Source organism: Heliangelus exortis, chromosome 5 (assembly GCF_036169615.1).
Source record: "Heliangelus exortis chromosome 5, bHelExo1.hap1, whole genome shotgun sequence".
Lineage (NCBI taxonomy): Eukaryota > Metazoa > Chordata > Aves > Apodiformes > Trochilidae > Heliangelus > Heliangelus exortis.
This window is the reverse complement of record NC_092426.1, coordinates 24128997-24146572: the sequence shown is the minus strand read 5'-3', so window position 1 is coordinate 24146572 and position 17576 is coordinate 24128997. Positions and strand designations below refer to the sequence as shown.

The following is a 17576-nucleotide window of genomic DNA, read 5'->3' as shown; positions in this document are numbered from 1 at the left end:
GCAACTTCATTTGCTGGAGATGTGAAGGAATCTGAGTGCTGGTGCACACACAGCACTGGTGTGGCCACTCTGGCTTTGTGCAGAGTATCAGTGGTTGTGGAATTATGCTTACCATGTATGGAAAGTGGCAGACTATACAGGTTTGCCATTCTTTTTATTTATTCATCAAAATACCCTTGGGATTTTTCCATACTTCTCTGTGTATTTTTGTGTGTAAGTAGCATAGCTGGACTGTGCTCCTTGCTTTTGTTGCATATCCACCACCTTAGAGAAAAGAAATTTTTCTTGTGTCTTTTTTTTTTTCTTTTTCCTTCCTCTGTAATTTTGAACCTTTTGCTTTGCTTAAAAGAAAGTTTCTGCATAAACCATAGCTCTTGTGTAAAAAGTATAATTGAGCCCATGCAGTAGGGAGAACAGCTTGAGACACAGCTGACTTTCTTTGAAGTTGACATAGATATGTCTGAGCTAATAAAACACCAGGGATGGTTAGCTGAAGTCATGTTAATTAATTGCACTACAAAAAGAAAGTAAACTAATAGGTCGGTGTATTTGTATCCTTTAAGCCCCAAAATTGTACAGTAAAGAAATTTTTATGAACCACTGGAAGGCTCATGTCCAGGATAGGCTAGTCTCTTTATTAAACTACTAATGCTATAGCATTCAATAGAAAGTTATGACTGTCCTTTCGTGGAAAAAAGGTTTCTTTGGTTATGTTTTTCAGCTATTAAAAAAAAAAATAAATAAGCGATGTGCTGATAATTTTGCAGAACCACAAACTTCATAACTCCACTTTCTATTTTTGGTTTCTCACTGTAACTTGTGATACATTCTGATACATTCTTTTCCCTGTCATTTACATGCAGTGCTACCTTTTCTCTCCTAATCTAGTGTTTTTCTTTGTTATAAAATCCTATAATTTCTTTATACTGTTTTTTGGTCTGCTAAATGGCACATACATTCTTTTAGCAGGCTTATTTCTTGAACAGATATTCTGAAAGACACATTGTACTCATCTAAAAAGGAACTGGGGTTGAAGCCCTAGATAAAATTAAAGCCTGAGTATATAAAAAATAAGATTGTTAAAATGTCAAGATAATGAAAAGTCAGAAAATAAATTATACCTGTTATTAATTTTGAATTGTATTCAAACATAGAAATATGTAGTATAGACAAAAGCTGGTTACAGAGAGATAAAATTCAATTTTACACTAGGATAATTGTTTTATGTATTTTACATTTATTTATAAGATCAGATAAAGGCATGGAATTCTCAATATAAATCACAGTATGGTCCTGATGAATGCCAAGGTCAGTAAATGGAAACCCCTTCACTTGCAAAACACATTACTAGTGCTGAAAATACCACGTGAATAAAATGAAACTGATAAGGACCATTTTCCAAATATGTTTTCTTTATTTGCATTATACTTCTAGAGTGTTGGATACTTTTCATTTTCAAAGGCATGTGTAGGTATTAATGCTCTCAGCATCCTCCTATATAGACAAATTAACATTTTTTTAATTTTTTTTTTTTTAAGAACAAATTAATGCAAAACTTGCTTAAGATCTGAAGGTGAAAATGGAACTGTCACTGCAGTGGCACTGAGAAATTAGATTGGCCCTGTTCAAATGGCCTTGCGTGTGCTGGAGATGTATTTAGTGAGATCTAAATGCTATAAAGGTGATGGAGACCATGATTTAAGAATAGATTTCTTTAATAAATTGTTTCCTATCAAGGCATCTATCCAAAAGGCTTTTTTAATCCAGGTTCAGATCTCTGGTATATCTTGAAGGGAAGGAAATTTAACTATTTTTCAGATTTTTCAGATTTTTCAGTACAATGAAATGGATCCTAGGTCTTCAAAGAGAGTGTGTGCTCAGGTACCCAGCTGCCCAACTGTGTCTCTAACTGAAGGAGACAACCTCTGAGTAACCAATTGCAAGAAAAAAATTGAAACATGAAGGCAGCTGACTGAAATGACTGCCACTTACCTTACCACAATTATTTAATAAATAAGCTGTAACATTCAGTGGCAGGTTTTTCCATATGGAGTATACTGGAGCTTTTGAGTCCTAGTGCAGTAAGAAGCAGACATATTGACAAGGCATCCACTTCACACCAAATGTTACTAGACCTGACGGGTATTTAATCCAGCTGAATGTTGTTCAGAAATGTCAGCTTCCCAAACCTGTCTTTGTCAGCTGCCTTTATTGTACAGAAACAGTGAATTCCACATATGTTGCTTGTTACAGACTCCAGGCTTTCTGAGCTCCTGTCAAAGTGCCAGTGTCACTGAGGTCAGTCATTTGTCTCTGGTACCCAAATTAGGTTATGTCAGAGAGTAGTAGGGATGAGTGGTCACTCAGCAGCCCTGGGGTGCTGATCTGGTCTCACTCAATGGCTCTCCTAGGTAAGTGCTGGGATTACAAATGGTCTTTTGTTTTCTTCAGAAGCTGTAGTTTGTTTGTAAGCTTGTAACGTGTTCTGCTCAGCAAAGGAAGGGCCACTGGGACAGAATCCGGGTGTGATCTTTGGTGTGTCAGGTACACTTCATGGTAAAGGGTTATGCACACCAAATGGTTTAACAATGGCATGATGATCTTGCATAGTGCTTGAGGCAGTAGCTCTCATGTGATGGACTGGTCACTCCTCTCGTGTGATTGGGCTCTTTCCAAATGGCAAATATCAATTATACTGCAGATATGGGTGCAGATATGGAAATGTAGGATGGATATACTCACCTTGTGATTTTGATGCCAGGGAATTTCGGTCAGGATGAGGCCATTTCTGATGGGATACAACTGGGAAAAGGCACTAATGGACCCGGTCCTCTAGTTCATAATGGTGTATGTAGAAAAGTACAAAAGAGTGGATCACCTGGGAAGGATTCCTTTGTCATAAATGATTAGGGTGCAATAGATGTGAATGCAAGAGACTGTTATTCTGGGATATATAGTAACAAGTTAATGATGTTTATGTTTGCTTTCTGCGCTACAGGAGCATAAATGTAGGGTGATGTAATTATGCCTTAAAGCAAATTTCAGCTTCTTGCTTTATAGACTCAGAATTTGATGGTAGTGAGAATAAACACAGTTGTGGGGTGTAACACTATTTCTCACACTGTACTGAAGGTGACTGCTGTGCAGGTGTACAAGGTAACTCTAATTAAAACAGTCTCCCCTTGAAATGTAATTTTGTTCCTCCTCTTCACCATCCAGTGGTAGACTAATATTTGTCTCCAGAATGTTTTTCCAGGATCTGAAGTGGAATTACAGTATCTGAAGGTTACTAAATATTAGGCAAAAATTATAATTCTCTTCATAGTTTAAAGGTATCTTTTGTATTTCAAAAACCTTTCTGGATGTAAAATTCTTCTGGCAAACATTCACTATCTTGTACTTAAAGAGAAAACTTACTAAAAATAGCATATGCTGCTATCATACTGAGGTTCCCCTCCAGTTGTATATGCTTTCATATGTTGTATATAGCCAATGGCTTGTTTACTACTTGCTGTAATATACACTTCCAAATTTATCTTAAAAGTTTTAAAAAAAAAAAAAAAAAACCACAAAAAAACCTCTGATACAGAGAGCCTATTTATTATTACATACTACTCTTTTCTTTCCAATAATACATCCACTCAGTCCATTGGAGACATCAGAGGAATTAAGAATTGTCTGTACATCTACACATCCCACATGTGATACAAATGATCTAATGATGCATCTGTTTTAAAACTGTAATCCTGTGTAATACAATTCTGTGTAAAGTGTCACTGTTTACTAATATAGGAATAACTGTAAATAAAAGCAAAACTTTGATCCAGTTGCTATAAAAATTAATTCAGACTAATGTTAGACCCCTGTTATTAAAAAGTTCACAAAACTGTATCTCATTTGATAAAAAAAATGTGATTACAACATGGGTTTGCTAGTTCTAGGGTCTCTGGACTTCTCATATGTACTGAGAAACAGGTTTTTAGGGAGGTGTTTATTAATGGATGTCTGAGAGTAGGTGCATTTTTATAACCTATTCTGAAAGCCCTATGGAAAACTTAAGTTATAAACTACTGTTTCCTTAGGTTTAACTTTTTTAGTGAGTATCTTTGATAAAAATAATCTTACACCTCAGTGCATTTTAGTGTGACAAGTAAATTAAACTCACTTAACTCTTTTCAGGCTGGAAGAACTAATTCTTATAAGCTAAGTTATAGCAAAACCAGCGACCTTCCAATCCTACCTTCTGTCCCAAACCATTTGCTCACCAGATGCACAATCCAGGTACAAAACTGAGTGCAGTAAAATACTTCTTCAGAAAAGAAGAAAACACAAGAGGGGTGTGACTTACTGGCATAGGTTTTTACAAATGGAAATGATTTATTATATGTGGCATTAAAGTCTTAAGGAAATTAAAAGAATATTGAAGACCACTTCGAAAGAAGTGCCAAAGTGGCATAACTTTGTCAGAAAAATTTGGCCTTTTTTACATTGAAGTCTGAACATGTTAAAATTTGCCTTTGACAGGAAGGATTCATGAAAGTGCAACATTAAAACAAAGTTGCTTTCATTCATAATGTTTCTTAAGAAATGTTCAAGAAGACCTTCTCTCTTCTTTATTCCCAGTTCAACTGTGAAATATGAAGCTATTTAGGAGTTTTTCTAGTACTCTGATGAAGAACCAAAGCCATTCTCATGCACATACTGAACTGTAAGATGTTTCTTCAACATGAAAGGGGAAGTAAAATTCTGGAGTTTGCAAGTCCTGCAGCTTCACAGTGTCCGAAAATCTCTTCAGAGTTGTTCTGAGTATTTGAACCGTTGGCCAGATTTCCCCTTTATTTTCATCTCATGTTCTATCTATATTTCTATAGCTATGAAGTCTTGATTTTAAATTTTTTTTTATTTTTAGTAGTGTGAAGGAATGCAACTTGTACTGCCGAGAACGCCTGACAAACAAGCCTCAAACTGTTCAGCACATTCATGTGCAAGAGAAAGCAGTAATCAAAATAAACCTGGGTTTCAAAAGTGCTAAGGGAAGATTTTTCCTCCTTCATCTACTAATTGGATAAAGAGCTCCTTTGCTCCACCCAGGAATAACTGGTGTAGGACAGGGTTCAGCTTCTCTCTCACCTCTCCACAGCCTCACATAATTTCTTCTTTTCACCTGTCGTGTGAAGTGTTTTGGCAATGAACACTAAGGTTGCTTAATGAAACAAGGAATAATGAATGCAAAATATGAAGAGGTTGCAAGAAAGAAAAGAACATTCATCTGTTTCCTTTAAAAAAAAAATCAAGAGAATAGTATTGCTGAAATTCATAGTTAATCCTAGGTCTTGAATTTTTGCAGCATTTTTTTCCCTGTCTATGTGTGTGTGGAAAGAATCTGATTTTATGTCTCAGAACCCCCAATAAGAACTTCTTCTGACAGCCATGTAACTGTTCGCTTACATGAACCTCTTTGCAGTTTATGTTCTCAGATGAATTCTCTAATGCTTAGTCAGTGTAAATTACTTCTGTGTTTTTGGCTGAATAACATGCTTACTAAGGGTTTAAAATGACCTTCCTTCAAAACATACTAAAGAAAAGTTATTTTTAGAAGTAAGCTTGTCCCTCTTACTTTTTCCCTGTATTGTATATAATTGTAAATGATGACAAGGTGGAGAAATGAGAATGATCTATGTATTCAAATGCATATTTCAATGAAAAGCTGGACTGTTTCATTGCTTGCACAGGAACAGAAATGACAGAGCTTTTGTTATGGGCAATCTGACAGTCCTGCCTGTGCTTAAAGTTGTTCTGCGCCTCTCTTTGGAAGACCTTTTTCCTTTGAGTTTTCCATTGTTTGTAACTTTAACCTTTTAGATGGGCCCCTCTCAGTCCCCATGCACAAGACTGGGTCTTGAGAGTCTGGCACATTTCTGACAGGCCTCTGCATGCTCAGTGCTTGTGATAATTCTTGGTTGGGCTCCAATATCCACACTGTTTTTAGCCTTCATACTTTTAATTTTCAGTGCATTTCTGTCAGGAAAAATGGTGCTCTTTGAAGGTACTTTAAGAAATATGAGTTGGCTGGATAAACTGAGTTTCTCTGCTTTAGTGTGGTTTGTTGTCTCCTTTTCTTTGCTAAGTCCCTGATCAATCTTCCTTCTTTCTATAAAGGCAGTAGAACAATTAAATTGGAATGCTTTTGGCAGGAGAAATGTAATTTCTGCTTAACACTGCTGTTGCACCATTTCCTCCCTGTTGGCGTTCTGCCTGCCTGCCACGTATGTCATCTTTGATTGTGCCTCCCCACTGGTTTGGTTTTCACTCCCTTCTCTACTGTCCTACCCTATAAAGGTGAAAGCAGCTCAGAATTTGGTGCGTGGTAGGGATTCTAGTTCTGGTGGTTTGGTCTGTTGTAATCCTTAGAATAATGAAATAGGTAGGCAGGAAGTGAATGAGGAATATTATCCAGTTCACACCTCTGCTCAGAGTGAGCCATCTCCAAAGTTGTATTAGGTTGCTTTATCCAGATGAGTTTTGCACGTCTCCACCAAATGAGAATCTGTAACCTCTCTGAGCAACCAGACCTTCCTCACAGTGAAAAATCTCTTACCCACAACTCTAAGTTTTCTGTGATAGAGAGGATTCCAAGAGAGGAATCTGTCTTCCCTCTGTTTGCTCACAAGGCAGCTAAAACCCAATAAAATTCCCCTTTAGCCTTCTCTCCTTAAAACTAGCTCACTTCTTTCAAATTCCTCCTATGTCATGTGCTGCAGACCCCTAATCATCATGACTCTGCTGGACTTGCCTCAGGATATCCTTGAGAGGGTCAGACTGGATATCACACTTCAGATGTGTTCTCACAAGTGCCAGATAGAGGGGATTAGGTGCTTCCCTTTGTCTGCTGGCTATCATCATGTCAACAGAACATAATTCACAGGTAGCCCTCACTGCCACATAGTGCTGATTCTGTTAAAATAGTCAGCTAAATACTCTTTTGGATCCAGATAAGAGAACAGCTAATTTAATCTATCCACTGCTGATTTTTCAGGTTGGCAGTGATGAAATCATCACAAGAAGTGTAAGGGCAATGAAGAGTGACTTCAGGGCCCTGGGACGGCTAGTTAGGGGGTCTGGAGCGCAAGTAGTGTTTGCCTCCATCCCTCCTGTAAGAATGGGTGGGGAGGTATATAGGAAGAGTTTACAGGTCAATGAGTGGCTAAGGGACTGGTGCCAAAGACAGGGTTTTGGCTTTTTTGATCACGGGATGCTATATGAGACACCTGGCCTGGTGGTGGCAGGTGGGATGCACCTGTCCCAGAGGGGGAAGAGGCTTTTGGGGCAGGACTTGGCAGGGCTCATTGAGAGAGCTTTAAACTAGATGTGAAGGGGGAAGGGGAGAAAACTGGGTCTGTTATGGACAAACACAAGAAGGACGAACCGGGGCCCGAAGGCAGGTGGTCTAGGGAGGATTTAGTCCCACCAGTGTGCTCTGTTTGTTTCCTGAAATGTCTGTATGCTAATGCACGCAGCATGGGGAATAAGCAAGAAGAGTTAGAGGTCAGTGTACGGGCTAAGGGTTATGATCTGGTAGCAATAACAGAGACATGGTGGGATAGGTCACATGACTGGAATGTGGCCATGGATGGTTATGTGCTTTTCCGGAAAGATAGGGCGGGGAAGAGAGGTGGTGGAGTTGCTCTTTATGTGAGAGAGCAACTAGAATGTGTTGAGTTTTGTGCAGGGGCTGATGAGGGGCAAGTTGAAAGTCTGTGGGTAAGAATTAAGGGGCAGGCTGGTGTGGGCGATACAGTTGTGGGGGTCTACTACAGACCTCCTGATCAAGGCGAGGAGGTTGATGAGGCCTTCTACAGGCAGCTGAAAGCAGCCTCGCAACTTCAGTCCCTAGTCCTCATGGGAGATTTTAACTACCCCGATATCTGCTGGTTGACTCACACAGCCAGCTTTTCACAGTCTAGGAGGTTCCTCCAGTGCATTGATGATAACTTCTTAATGCAAATGGTGGACAAGCCGACTAGAAGAGGAGCGCTGCTGGATCTTGTACTAACCAACAAGGAGGGCCTTGTTGAAGCAGTGGCGGTCAATGGCAGCCTTGGCTGCAGTGATCATGAGATGGTAGAGTTCAGGATCCTGTGTGGAAGGAACAGAATACCCAGTAGGACCAGAACCCTGGACTTCCACAGGGCAAACTTTGGCCTCCTCAATCGACTGTTAAGAGAAATCCCATGGGACAAGGTGTTAGAAGATAAAGGGGCTCAAGATAGCTGGTCAATATTCAAGAACCACTATTTGCAAGCACAGGATCAGAGCATCCCTATGGTTAGAAAATCTAGTAAGGGAGCTAGGAGACCAGCATGGTTAAAAAAGGAACTGCTGGGAAAACTTAAGTGGAAAAGGAAAATCTACAGATCATGGAAGGGGGGGCTGGTCACTTGGGAGGAATATAGGACTGTTGTCAGAGGATGTAGGGAGGCAATTAGGAAAGCTAAGGCGTCCTTGGAACTTAACCTTGCAAGTCGGGTTAAGGATAATAGAAAGGGCTTTTTCAAATACATAGCCAGCAAAACTAACACTAGAGGCAATATTGGCCCACTAAGGAATGAGCTGGGAGCCCTGGTGACAGAGGATATAAAGAAGGCAGAGGTGCTGAACGCCTTCTTTGCCTCTGTCTTTACTCCTGCAGGGTTTCCGCATGAGCCCCAGATTCATTTAACCCCAGAAGTAGTCAAGATAGATGAAGAGTTTGACATAGTAGATGAGGATTGGGTTAGGGATCAGCTGAGTAATCTGGACATCCATAAGTCGATGGGTCCAGATGGAATGCATCCAAGGGTGCTGAGGGAGCTGGCGGAGGTCATTGCTAGGCCACTCTCCATCATCTTCAATAAGTCATGGGTAACAGGAGAGGTGCCTGAGGACTGGAGGATAGCAAATGTCACTCCAGTCTACAAGAAGGGCAAGAAGGAGGACCCGGGTAACTATAGACCGGTCAGCCTCACCTCCATCCCTGGAAAGGTGATGGAACAACTTGTTCTTGTCACTATCTCCAGGCATATCAAGGACATGGGGGTCATCAAGAGCAGTCAGCATGGTTTTATCAAGGGTAAATCATGTTTGACTAACCTCATAGCCTTCTATGAGGAAATTACTAGGTGGATAGATGATGGAAGAGCGGTAGATGTGGTTTATCTTGATTTCAGTAAAGCATTTGACACCGTCTCTCACAGCATCCTTGTAGATAAGTTGATCAAGTATGGGTTTGGTGATCAGGTAGTGAGGTGGGTCAGGAACTGGTTGAAAGGAAGGAGTCAGAGAGTTGTAGTCAATGGGGCAGAATCTGGTTGGAGGGGCGTGACTAGTGGAGTCCCTCAGGGGTCGGTACTGGGACCGGTGTTGTTCAATATATTCATCAACGACTTGGATGAGGGTATAGAATGTACCCTCAGCAAGTTTGCTGATGACACTAAGCTGGGAGGAGTGGCTGACACACCAGAAGGCTGTGCTGCCATTCAGAGAGACTTAGACAGGCTGGAGAGTTGGGCAGGGAGGAACAAGATGAAATTCAACAAGGGGAAGTGTAGAGTTTTGCATTTGGGGAAGAACAACACGATGTCCCAGTATAGGTTGGGGGCTGACCTGCTGGAGAGCAGTGTAGGTGAAAGAGACCTGGGGGTCCTGGTAGACAAGAGGATGACCATGAGCCAGCAATGTGCCCTTGTGGCCAAGAAGGCCAATGGCATCCTGGGGTGCATTAGAAAGGGTGTGGTTAGTAGGTCAAGAGAGGTTCTCCTCCCCCTCTATTCTGCATTGGTGAGGCCGCACCTGGAGTATTGTGTCCAGTTCTGGGCCCCTCAGTTCAAGAAGGACAGGGAAGTGCTTGAAAGAGTCCAGCGCAGAGCTACTAAGATGATTAAGGGAGTGGAGCATCTCCCTTATGAGGAAAGGCTGAGGGAGCTGGGTCTCTTTAGTTTGGAGAAAAGGAGACTGAGGGGTGACCTCATCAATGTTTTCAAATATGTAAGGGGTGAGTGTCAGGGAGATGGAGCTAGGCTTTTCTCTATGGTGACCAGTGATAGGACAAGGGGTAATGGGTGTAAGTTGGAGCATAGGAGGTTCAAGTTGAATATCAGAAAGAATTTTTTTACTGTAAGGGTGACAGAGCCCTGGAATAGGCTGCCCAGGGGGGTTGTGGAGTCTCCTTCACTGGAGACATTCAAAACCCGCCTGGACACGTTCCTAGGCGATGTACTCTAGGTGGCCCTGCTCTGGCAGGGGGGGTTGGACTAGATGATCTTTCGAGGTCCCTTCCAACCCCTAGGATTCTATGATTCTATGATTCTATGATTCTAAAATATGCATATTTATTCTTATCCTTAAAGTCTATGGAAATCACAGCCTGGTTGCAACCTATTTAGAAATTGAGATCTAGCTTCTCACATGAAATATAATGTAAGTTTTTACAGGAAAGCTGAAGGATGGATAAATAAGCCATTCCGTACTTGACCAAAGTATATCATAGTTTCATTATTAGAGTGAAAATAATGGAGATGTCACAGAAGAAAACTGCTTCACAGAATGCACACCAAGGTAAGAAAAGCTGGAAAAAGCAGAGACAGTCTTTTACAAGATCCTATGCAGTTTTCTTTACATTTCAAAGAGGTGGCAAGCAGAGAGAGAACCAGAAGGTATGCATTATCAAAGAGAAGATAAAACTAAGAAAAAAGAAAACAAATGGAGGACAAAGGGCATAATGATCATGAAATGATGAGAGATTTTGATTCTTGGAGAAGTAAGGAGTGGGTTAGCAGAACTACCACCTTGTGCTGCTGCCAAGGGGTAGATTTTTGCCCCTTGAGGAGACTGGTTCACAGGTCCCTTGAGAGTCAGCACTAGAGGGCAGCCTTCCTTAGGAGGGATGGGTGCTCTTCAAGAGCTCTTAAGGTGCAGGAACAGGTCATGCATATCTGCTGAAACACGAACTAGTGGAGAAGACCAGCTTGTCTGAACAGAGGGGTTTGCTTGAAACTCAGGGAAAAAACCTCAGCGTATGGCCTTTGGGAGAAGGGGCAGGCAATTGAGGGGGTCTACAAAGATGTTGTTAGGCTGTATAGGGAGAAAATTAGAAGGGCCAAAGCCCAATTAGAACTTAATCTAGCTGCTGCCATAAAATACAATAAAAAATGTTTCTGTGAATATCTTAGCAACCATAGGAGGGCTGGGGAGAACCACCATCCTGTATTGGATGGGGAAAAAGTATAGTGAGGAAAAGGCTGAGATGCTTAAACCCCTTTGCCACAGTATTTAGTAGTAAGACTGGCTGTGCTCTGGGTGCCTGGCTTCCTGAGCTGGAAGACAGGGATGGAGAGCGGTTTGAAGTCCCTATAATCCCAGAGGAGGTTATTGACCACTTAGACACTCACAAGTCTACAGAGCCAGATGGAATCCACACAGGGTACTGAAGGAGCTTACAGAAGTGCTCACCAAACTGCTTAGCTCCATTCCATAACTGGGTAACTGGAAAGGTCCCAATTGACTGGAGTTTAGCAAGTGTGAGGCCCATCTACAAGAAGGGCCAGGAGGAGGACCCAGTGAACTACAGGTCTCTCAGTCAGACGTCAGTGCTGGGGAATGCTTTGGGATAATCATCTTGAGTGCTATCACACAGCACATGCAGGACAAGGTGACCAGGCCTGCTCAGCATGGGTTTGTGAAATATAGGTCTTACTTGACTAAACTGATCTCCTTCTATGGAAAGGTGACGTGCTTTGCAGATGAGGGAAAGGCTGTGGATGTTGTCCACCTAGACTTTTAGTAAAGCCTTTGACATTGTTTCCTATCACATTATCGTGGAGAAATTGGCTGACCATTGGCAGTCTCCTTGGACTGATGTACACTTTGCTGGGTAAAAACCTATCTGGATGGCCAGGCCTGAATAGTTGCAGTGAATGGAGCTGTATCCACTTGGCAGCTGTTTACAAATGGAATTCCCTAGGGCTCAGTGGTGAGGCCAGTTCTTTAATATCTTACCAATGATCAGTTATCTGGATTAAGAGATCAAGTGCACCCTCAATCAGTTTGCAGATCACACCAAGTTGGGTGGAAGTGTTCATCTCCCTGAGCATAGGAAAGCTCTGCAGGCACAGGCTGAATCAGTGGGCTAAGGCAAATTTTCTGAGATTCAACAAGATCAAGCGCCAGGTCCTACACTTGGGTCACAACAACCCTGTGCAGGCTTGGGGAAGAGTGGCTGGAAAGCTGCCTGCTGGAATAGGACCTGAGGGTGCTTATTGACAGCTGAGTGAATGTGTGAACAGGTGGCCAAGAAGGCCAACAGCATCCTGACCGGTACCAGAAATAGTGTGGTCAGCAGGACTAGGAAAGTGATTGTCCCCCAGTACGTGGCACTGGTGAGGCTGCACCTTGAATATTCACCTCCCAAGTCAATAATTACAGGACCAGAGGAAATGGTCTGGAGTTGTGGCTGGAGAGGTTTAGATTAGATATTAGTAAGAATTTCTTTACTGAAAGGTCAGGCACTGGAACAGCCTGCCCAGGGAGGTGGTTGAGTCACCATCCCTGGACGTATTTAAGAAACTTGTAGATGTGGCACTTCAGGGCATGTTCTAGTGGCCAGGATTGTAGGGTGGGTTTTTTGTGGGTGTTACTTGGTGGAGTCTGTGTGGTATTTATGTTTGCTTGGGGTTGTACTTTGGTGTGGTTTTTTGTGTTTGATTCTGTGAATACTGTGTTAGTTTTGTGCTCCTCAGTACAAGAAAGACATTGAGGCACTGGAGCGAGTCCAGAAAAGGGCAACAAAGCTGGTGAAGAGATCTGGAGCGCAAGTCCTATGAGGAATGTCTGAAAGAATGGGAGTTGGTTGGTCTGGAGAAAAGGAGGGGAGACCTTATTGCTCTCTACAGTTGCCTTTCAGGCAGCGGGTGTCTGTCTCTTCTCCCAAGCTGCAAGTGATAGAACAAGAGGAAGCGGACTCACATTGTGCCAGGGGAGATTTAGACTGGATATTTGGAAAAAATTCTTTAAAGGGTTGTCAGGCACTGGAACAGGCTGCTTAGGGAAGTGGTAGAGTCACCATCCCTGGAGGTATTTAAAAGAAGTGTAGATTTGGTGCTTAGACACATGGTTTAATGTTGGATTTTGCAGTGCTTGAGGTTAATGGTTGGCCTTGATCTTAAAGGTCTTTTCCAACCAAAGCAATTCTATTATACTGAAAACTGAGAAAGAAGAGAACAGAGCAAGCTAATTATTGTTTAACAAATAAAATAGAAATTAAGATTATTATATTTGTTTTTAATGGGGGAGAGAGTATAGCAGAGGGAGGTAGAGATACAGGGCTGCTTGTGCTCTGATTCACACACAGAACACTTCCTGGTACCTGTAAAGAGAAAACTGAGCCTTGAAGAACTCATAGCAGAAATTAGGTAGAAAAAATAAAGAGAAAAGTACATGTCCTTTGTCCAAATAAATTTAATTCATGAATAGGTAAAATCTATTGTAAGTCAAATGAAACTGCATTTTTATGCCTTTTCTCTTGCTTTTGTCAAAAGAATGATGTAGAGAATGAGTTCTCTTTTACTTAGTGTGTGCCTTTGTTAAAAGTGTCAGATACAAATTCTTTAGTGAGAATGTTGCTGCAGCAACAGAGTAAAGACACCTGAGTCCTGGTTCTTTGTGTCTTTTCTGATGTATGCAGGTTAGTTGAAACCAAGAGCAAATGTCTCGTTTTCTTTTGGGCCAAGAAATGGTAGGGAAGAAAAGCCAGGAATTATTACATGACTCTAGCCTCTGGGAAAATGTTTTTATCAAGCTTACAGATAATGCAGTAACGTCAATAAACCAAAGTCTTAGGGTCTCCAGCAGTGCTGGAGTTTTGAATTTGAATTGCTACTCATGCTGCATTCCTCCACTTGTGGGGTTAATCTGCTTGCCTATCTTTTATATTCTTTTAAAAAGAAACAGAATATTTTGCATGAACTACTTGTATTTAAAAGCATATAAAAGTAGTAGAATGCAATAAAATACATACCTCTGTAATCAACTATCAAATTATGCATGTAGCAAATTATTGAAGTATGTTTCATAGCTTTCAAGTATCTAAAAGATGGGTGTTACTCTACATTTGACAAGTATTTGAAGTGGCTGTTTCAGTTATTCTTTGACTAGTATTTTTATAACTGCCCAAAATTAATTTTTACTTACTTTTTGCTGTCTTAGATTTCTGATCTGCCGTAAATTTTCTTAAAATAGAAAGGAAATGTGACTCTTTTGTGGACTGTATCATTGCATCAAAACTTGGCATCTACCTGGGCTAAGAAAACTGTCTGTTTGTTCCCTAGGGAGATGCTTCTAGAAGGTTTTTAGGTAGTGTATCCACCTGAATTAAGTTTTTTAGTTTAGCTTTCCCTGAGGCAAAACGTTTCAGGATATTTTAGGAGATCCTAATAATCTAATTAATCTTAGGAAAATAACACTAAAATTTGTTCTTTATTTTCCTATCCTAAAGTATATGGTGTTCCCTCCATAAGACCGTAACTCCGTCCCTACGCTGCCAATGGCAAATGTCACCTGCATCATTCCAGGGGACAAAGACTGATTTGATGCCATTCCAGGGAATGGTGGGAATGGGTTGGTTGTTCCACGAGAGGCAGGGCAGGTGGGGTAGCCCTCCTTATAGAAATGTCTCCTGACATGGTGAAGCAGAAGTGACTTGAGGCAGCACGAACAAGTGTTAGCTTCCTGTCAGAGCAGCTGAGGCCCTGGTTCTGTAGTTGTCTTCAGAACCTGTCAAGGCAAGACCAAGGAATGGGGTGTGCAGTCGTCAGGCCTCCCTATGAAGAGTCCAAACAGCCTCCCAGTTCCTGGGGAGCAGAGCAGGAGTCAGGAACTGAACCCCAGCTTAGAAGGTGGACTTCCCATTTTGCTGCCCAGGGAGGGAAAGCATTGGCAGCTGCAGCACGCTGTCACTAATCTAAACAACTTGGGCCAACATCACTGTTCAGATGGCTGAAATTTGGTCCTATTGTTGGGTGCCCCCTTTGTATAATAAATATTCTGTAGACACTCCAGAGGATTTTTCCCTCTGATAGTTGAAATGTTGCCCCAGCTGTAACAAAAGCTATTCAGAACTGTGCAAGTAAAGTGCCATACAATTCCTACCTTGCAGATGGTGTAATTTTTATATACTTCCTGGTTTTATTCGGTTCCTATTAAGTGTGTTGGTGAACCAGAACTGGAATGCCACCCTTTTAAGTAAGCTGTTATTTTGTTTAGGTTTTCTTTTCTCCTATATTCCATTCATGTTTCAGGGTACTGGAAGACAAAATATGTTGGTGGCCATCTTTACAGAATATTCCCCCTAACAAATGAGGAAGCAATAATTTTAGTTACTACTATATAAAAAAAAAAAAAAAAAAAAAAAAAAGTGAAGGCAGTGCAGTGCCTTTTTTCTGTCATGGGATTAAATAATTGAAACATATATGCATGGAATGAAGTGGACAGTTTAAAACTGTCTGCATGTGTGTACTATAATGTTAAGATCTGTTTGCTTCAGTTTGACATTCTTTAGAAAAAGGTTTGTTTTGTTGAAGTATAAACCAATTAAAAGTTAATGCTGGTTTTCACCATGGTATATTAGAATATTAATTTGTTTTATGTGTATGCTTAGATAATTAGGCATCCACTAATTTCTTTCTCTTTGGAAAATACTTCAAATCAGCACTCCCTATCTGAAGACTTAAAATCATGTCATCTGTTATCTAAGGTAAGGATAAGGGCAGACATTACTAGTATTATTTTCTTATAGATTCTTAATCCTTTGTTCTGTGAAGTGTTGATGTTTTCATTAGTTAAAATATGTTGCATGTTTACAGGAAGCCTGAAATCTCAATATGTGGTCCTATCAATTTTAATTATTGGAATTATTAGAACATCTAATTTTTGCTTAAGGGTACACAAATGTACTATTGAATCTGTTTTTTTAAGGTTTTTTCCAGTTTAATGTCTGAATCCAAATTCATAAAGAGTTGGAAAAATGAGATGTCTGAGCTATAGGATTCACAGGGATTTTATATGAAGCCTATTTAATCAGGATAACACTGTTATTAATATTCATAAAGTCAGCTGGAACACAAATGACAGACTATGAGGCCTAAAATTTTTACTTGTGAATTTATTAAAAGCAGCTTAAAAAATTAATGGAATTTAAGTAAAGTTGACGAAAATGAAAATCTTATGTTAGCAGAAAAAAATCTTTATTAGAACTTTCTAAGACCATCTTGCATTGATATCTTTGACAGATTTCAGTGGTACTTAAAGAAGAAAGATGCATGAATGGTCATTTAAAAGGATTTAAACACATTGGCACATTAATTTTTACATGAATAATAAGTAGTTTCCAAAAGCAATTAACTTACAGTGTACAAGATTTGAATAGAAAAATAGGACTGTGACACCAAAGGGCAAAGCAAATGTGCTGTACATTTTAAACTTTTAATAATACGACTTCTTAAAATAATTTATTTCATTTCCACAGAAAGTGAAGCAACAGTGAAAGTATTCATGTACAGGCAGGGTTTGTTTTGAAATACACCAAGATTTAGAACGGGGAAATATTTCAATACCAAATGCTGTTGGTATAGAACAATTTCAGGCTTTTACAGAGATCAGGTGCTTTTGAATTCAGCTTTCTTACAGTCAGTTTCTTCTGTGGAAAATAGTCATACACTGACCAGTGCATGTTTTTCTCCCATGCTGCTCTATGCAGCACTGGGAAGTATTTTGTATTTCTGTAGAGAACAATATAGGTAGATCTGGGATTTCTTTAGTTAGTAGGAAGATGCTAGATAATTTATATTTGTATTTATAGGTGGTTTGCTACTGAAGTATTTACTGTGAATTTTATGTAGCTTTTGTATATTTGACAGATCAACAGATTAGGACAATTTTTTAATTTTTTTTTTTTTTTAATATTGGTCAAGTAGCAAGTAGTCTTAATACTAGTATAGGTCGAATAGATAGTAAATAAGGTAATTAGATCTCTAGATTTAAAATCAACTAGATTTTTGGTTATTGTTTCATTTTGGGTTTTTTCGGTTTTGTCTCTGTCTGCCAGCATGCATTATTTTAATCATCTCCCACTTTAATTTCTTTTGATTATTAGACATTGATTATTAACAGATTATCCTCAAATGAAAATAAAGTTTTAAAATAGTTGTATTTCATTCTTCTGATGATTCCTTCTGTGAAAACCTTCATGGCCACCTTCTGATTGTTGTTGATATGGCATAATTTAACATTGAAATAATGATGGTTCAGTAAGTTTTGGTTCTAAAAATAACATGCTTTGATTACCTATTGTAAAGATATGTCTGGAATAATAATGTAAGTGTTGTGCATAAGCTCGATATCTATTGCAGCACTTGTGTCCAGAACAACCGATATATGTACTTAGTTTATAGAATATATTGTTGCTGTGTTTACTAACATTTTTATTTCTAGTAATAGAGAAAGTATACTGCAAACCCTAGGGAGCCCCAAAAGGTCTTTCTGTTTAA

The 17576-nt window shown here is 40.0% G+C and overlaps 1 protein-coding gene across 1 annotated transcript in view; it reads left to right on the top strand.

Moving 5' to 3' along the window:
• Positions 1-17576, top strand: part of MIPOL1 (mirror-image polydactyly 1) — a 197978-nt gene that overhangs the window by 13804 nt on the left and 166598 nt on the right. The gene's annotated exons all lie outside the window — the stretch shown is intronic.